Source organism: Ovis aries, chromosome 15 (assembly GCF_016772045.2).
Source record: "Ovis aries strain OAR_USU_Benz2616 breed Rambouillet chromosome 15, ARS-UI_Ramb_v3.0, whole genome shotgun sequence".
Lineage (NCBI taxonomy): Eukaryota > Metazoa > Chordata > Mammalia > Artiodactyla > Bovidae > Ovis > Ovis aries.
The window spans coordinates 5,275,378-5,281,127 of record NC_056068.1 but is presented as its reverse complement, the minus strand read 5'-3'; the positions used below and the strand labels follow the sequence as shown (position 1 = coordinate 5,281,127).

Here is a 5,750-nt window from a genome sequence, read left to right as displayed (position 1 = left end):
CTCAGTTCAGTTCATATTCTCTACTTCTGTGTCATATATAAACCAAACTATGTTTGGTGAGAAACCTCCTCATCACCCATTCTAATGGTAGTTGTGTGATAATATTCTCCCATTTCTGTTGGAAAACAATTTCTGTTGTCCCCATATGGCAATCAGGCAGTGTCAGCTGGTGAGTTCACAGCACCAGCGTCCCACTCATGGCCTGGGCTGTGCTGCCTCCTTGAAGGCCCTAGCAGTGAACAAGCAGGGAACGAGAGCAACGCTGATGCAGAGGAGACAGATGAAGGAGAGAAAGAGGACAGAGTTGTCCTCTTTACTCAACAAGCTGATCAGAAGCAGCTCTACTGAAAACACAAACCAGGTGGAAAACCTACAACAAGATCCAAACTCCTCCCTACACTCAGTAAGTCTTGTGAGGAGTCTATACCATGAGTTTCATCTATCCATCCAAAATGCAAGTGAACATGCTGCCTTTGTATTTGCTGAAGCCCTGCAGAACTTAGTTGCCCTGTCTTAGTCTGGAGCAGGTAAAACAGCTGCCTCTGTATTAGTTGTGCAGTTGGATACCCCACTGTCTGCCTCTCCCAGACTTATAAGCTGGTCTTTCAAATAGGAAATGTGATTGAGCAGAAGGAAAAATTTTACCCTGAACTCAAGATAGCTTATGCTGTGCAAGGCAATAATTTGGGCACCAAGGTCGGAGATCAGGGAGCACCTTATCTTTGGTACCCCTGGGACAATTCTGGATTGGTATTCCAAGCTCAAGTTCATTGACTCCAAGAAGATCAAGGTTTGATCTGGATGAAGCTGACCTGATGACAGCTACTCACCACCATCAAGATCAGAGCACCTGCATCCATAGGATGCTACCCAGCAACTGCCAGATGCTGCTTTCCCCTAAAACCTTTGAAGACTCTATGGAAATTTGTCCCAGAATCAAACATCCAACTGAAGCGGGAGGAGGAGACAGTGGACCTCGTGCAGCAGTAGTACATCCTGTGCAGCAATGGAAATGGGAAGTTGCAGGCCTTGTGTAGCCTCTATGGCCCATCACCGTTGCTTAAGCTACCGTCTGCTGCCAGTCCCCTAAAACACGTGGCTGGCTGACAGCAGGGCTCTCCAAAGAAGGCAACCAGGTGAAATGTGGTGAGATGATGGTGGAGCAGAAGGCTGCCATAACTGAGTGCCTGAGATGGTAAAGAGAAGGTTCTGGCGGCCACCAACATGTATGCCCTTGTTGTTGTCATACAGATGTATAACCTGAAGTTAAACAGGCATCTGTCATCACCAATGCTGACCTTTCCCTTTACAAGGACAGGAATCTGGACAATGAGACCTACTTGCACTGCGTTAGGCATACAGGCCTCTTTGACAAGAAAAGCTGGGAAGTGAACATGGTTGACAGCAGGCACAGCATGATCCTCCTGAACCGAAGCCATGTAATAAGAGTAGAGACAGACCGGACATGCCGATGTGGAGGATACAGAAGTCAGCCAACTGAGGAACTCCACCACCATGGTACTTGCTCTCTCTCTGAACATATATTTTGAACATTTGTGTTCATAGTGCTTGGGATACAGACAGGTGCAATCAAGGGACTAGGGGGACTATAGCCATTCATTTATCTCAGGCAAGAATAATTGCCAAAGTTTTTGCTTCATCTTTATTTGGTATCTTTGTTTGGAATAGTCAGAGCAAATAATAGTACTATGCACTTCCTCAAAGCTGGCCAAGGCTGTTGGTACCCACAGAGCAACAGAGCAAAGATGAGATGAAACTAAGTTGCAAGAGAAATATAAAACCCCAGTCAAGAAGAGTCCTCTTCAGTTCACTGATACCGAATGGTTACTTTATCTGGGACCAGGCCTGGAAGAGGACTCTTCTGTGACGAGCATTACTCCAATCTCAGACCTTCCTTGGAGCCATCTCTGGGTTTTAGGACCAGATCCTTTCCCAGGAAGAGAAGGGGAGGATGCCAGACCCCAGGTGGTTTCCTTGTGACATTACAAACACTGCGGAGACCAACAGATGGCCCCACATTTCCCCAGTGGGCGCTTGACTCTGTTGAGTCTTCTTCATGCTTCTGGCCAACTCTGAGCCTTCCCAGGAGTGTTTTAAGAAGAGAAGAAATTTTATGCCTCACCATCTAAAGTCCTGTGGACCAACCCTTAAATAACTATAAACAGAGACAATAATTAAAGTTTAGACTCAAAACAAAACAAAATGAAAAAACAATTTTTGTTTTTTCAGCATCTTCTGTTCTTAACTGGAATCTCATCAAGAGTTTCTCACTGCAAAGAGTGGGATGAAAAATCTTGGGGGGAAAATAACATAGCCTTTGGAGAACTGGATATCTAATTGCAGGGAAAACATACATGAGACTGATATAAAATATTTATAAATAGTATGACAAACAAATGCTAAATAATGTGACAACTGATGTAAGCTCCTTAGGGCTTTCACATTTTGGGCCTTTAGAGTCAGGTCGGATGAGTCAGAAAAGAATTCTGGGAGCAACAGCATGTTTGAACAGGCTGTTCCAAAGATAGGGAATATAGGTTTCAGCAAAGAAAGTAAAAACTTTCTCACTAGGATAAATGACTAAGGCATGTAGAGGTATGAGAATGCCAAGTGAGGAAGAGGAGCTACAGGGTGTAAGTAGAAAGTATGTAAGTTTTCCTTTAATAAGCCTTAAAGTTAATGCCAAACGCTTCAAACATTGTCATCATTCTTAAGTAATATTTAGTTTGAAGTATAACATACTGAGAAAATTAATTCACAAATGATTCACTAATTGAATCATACAACCCAAGAAATGTTTTTATACACTCAAAGGAACTTACTAAATGTTATTTTTCTGCCTTGTGTTCTTATAAAATCTAAATGTCATCACAGCATTTTTTTCGGAAATGGTATTAGGTCTAACCTTTATTGGGTGCTTTCTATGTTCCACACACTATTTTACATTCTTCATATATATTTCAGTTAATTCTTGCAACCATCCTATACTGTGAGCCTTATTAACTACCGCTTTTATAGCTGAGGTACGGAAAGGATAACTTAATAGTCTCAAGGTCACATGATGGGTCAGGATTTGAATCCAGGCTGAATCTGCTTTTCACATGATGTGAGGTACCTCCTTCAAAGCATCGAGGGCAGTCAGACAAATATTTCTCTCAATACAATCACTTGATGAGGACAAATTTATACACCAAAAATGGAGGAACTAGGGACCAAGAAGAAAGTGAGGTAGAGGAAAAGGCAATAGAATTAAGAATTAAGTTGAAATATATCAGATAATTCAATATGAATATCATATAACCATAATTTTTTCTTTGCTGAACAGTTGTAGCCAACAAGAGATTTACTGAGCCATGTAAGTGGAATGAATCAAGTTATTGCCTTAGAGGTGTCTCTAATCTAGTAGGGGAGCAACAATGATATTGATGCTTTATCTCAGGCTAATTGAAGTAAATCCTATTCTTGAGGCACAAGCACTGTGAGAACAAGAAGAAAAATTACTAACTCTGAGTAGATGATGGAGAGGACTTCAAAGCAGTGCAGGCCTTTGAGCTGAGCTTTAGGGCATAAGTAGGGTTTTCAGTAGGTAAAGTCTTGGGGAATCAGTCTGGGCACAGGCAAAGGGTAGAGGTGTGGAGGGTCGCAGAACAGTCTGATGGGAACACCGCATGAGGGTAGACAGGTATGGGACTAGACGCTGGAGAGGTGCTGGAGTCCTGGTAGTAGAGAACCCTGAACACCACCATACTGAAGTGTAGAAACTTAATTTTTAGGTAATGAACTTTTGGCTTGTGTTTTGAGCTATAACATAAAAGTGAAAACTAGGTCCACATCTCAATCATCTCTGAATTCACAGCATCTTATACAACATCTAGAACACAACAGACACACACAAGAATGGATGGATGGTTGGATGGATGGATGGTTGGATATATGGATGGGAGAGACTCAGTACAACCTTTAGAATTTCAAATGTCCACATGATTGCCAGGGAGGAGGATGAAAAGAAGAGATAGGGAATTGGAGATGAACAGGTACATGCCACTCTATTTTAACAGGATAACCAAAAAGGACCTACTGTGTAGCACAGGGAACTCTGCTCAGTGTTATGTGGCAGCCTGGATGGGAGGAGAGTTTGGGGGAGAATCAGTTCAGTTCAGGTCAGTCACTCAGTCGTGTCCGACTCTTTGCGACCCCATGAATCGCAGCACACCAGGCCTCCCTGTCCATCACCATCTCCCGGAGTTCACTCAGACTCACATCCATCAAGTCCGTGATGCCATCCAGCCATCTCATCTTTGGTCGTCACCTTCTCCTCCTGCCCCCAATCCCTCCCAGCATCAGAGTCTTTTCCAATGAGTCAGCTCTTCACATGAGGTGGCCAAAGTACTGGAGCTTCAGCTTTAGCATTATTCCTTCCAAAGAACACCCAGGACTGATTTCCTTCAGAATGGACTTGTTGGATCTCCTTGCAGTCCAAGGGACTCTCAAGACTCTTTTCCAACACCACAGTTCAAAAGCATCAATTCTTCAGCGCTCAGCTTTCTTCACAGTCCAATTCTCACATCCATACATGACCACAGGAAAAACCATAGCCTTGACTAGATGGATCTTAGTCAGCAAAGTAATCTCTCTGCTTTTGAATATGCTATCTAGGTTGGTCATAAATTTTTTTCCAAGGAGTAAGCCTCTTTTAATTTCATGGCTGCAGTCACCATCTGCAGTGATTTTGGAGCCCCAAAAAATAAAGTCTGACACTGTTTCCACTGTTTCCTCATCTATTTCCCATGGAGTGATGGGAACGGATGCCATGATCTTCGTTTTCTGAATGTTGAGCTATAAGCCAACTTTTTCACTCTCTTCTTTCACTTTCATCAAGAGGCTCTTTAGTTCCTCTTCACTTTCTGCCATAAGGGTGGTGTCATCTGCATATCTGAGGTTATTGATATTTCTCCCAGCAATCTTGATTCCAGCTTGTGTTTCTTCTAGTCCAGCGTTCCTCATGATGTACTCTGCATAGAAGTTAAATAAACAGGGTGACAATCTACACCCTTGACGTTCTCCTTTTCATATTTGGAACCAGTCTGTTGTTCCATGTCCACTTCTAACTGTTGCTTCCTGACCTGCATACAGATTTCTCAAGAGGCAGGTTAGGTGGTCTGGTATTCCCCTCTCTTTCAGAATTTTCCACAGTTTATTGTGATCCACACAGTCAAAGGCTTTGGCATAGTCAAGAAAGCAGAAATAGAACTCTCTGGAACTCTTCTGGAACTCTCTTGCTTTTTCCATGATCCAGTGGATGTTGGCAATTTGATCTCTGGTTCCTCTGCCTTTTCTAAAACCAGCTTGAACATCTGGGAGTTCAGGGTTCACGTATTGCTTTTGAGCATTACTTTACTAGCATGTGAGATGAGTGCAATTGTGCGGTAGTTTGAGCATTCTTTGGCATTGCCTTTCTTTGGGATTGGAATGAAAACTGACCTTTTCCAGTTCTGTGGCCACTGCTGAGTTTTCCAAACTTGCTGGCATATTGAGTGCAGCACTTTCACAGCATCATCTTTCAGGATTTGAAATAGCTCAACTGGAATTCCATCACCTCCACTAGCTTTGTTCATAGTGATGCTTTCTAAGGCCCACTTCACTTCACATTCCAAGATGTCTGGCTCTAGGTGAGTGATCCCATCATCATGATTATCTGGGTCATGAAGATCTTTTTTGTCCAGTTCTTC

At 42.8% G+C, this 5,750-nt stretch overlaps 1 pseudogene; it reads left to right on the top strand.

Annotated features, from left to right (window-relative positions):
• Positions 1-258: 258 nt before the first annotated feature.
• On the top strand, positions 259-1,550 carry LOC101120107 (ATP-dependent RNA helicase DDX19B-like; annotated as a pseudogene).
• The last annotated feature ends 4,200 nt before the right edge of the window (positions 1,551-5,750 follow it).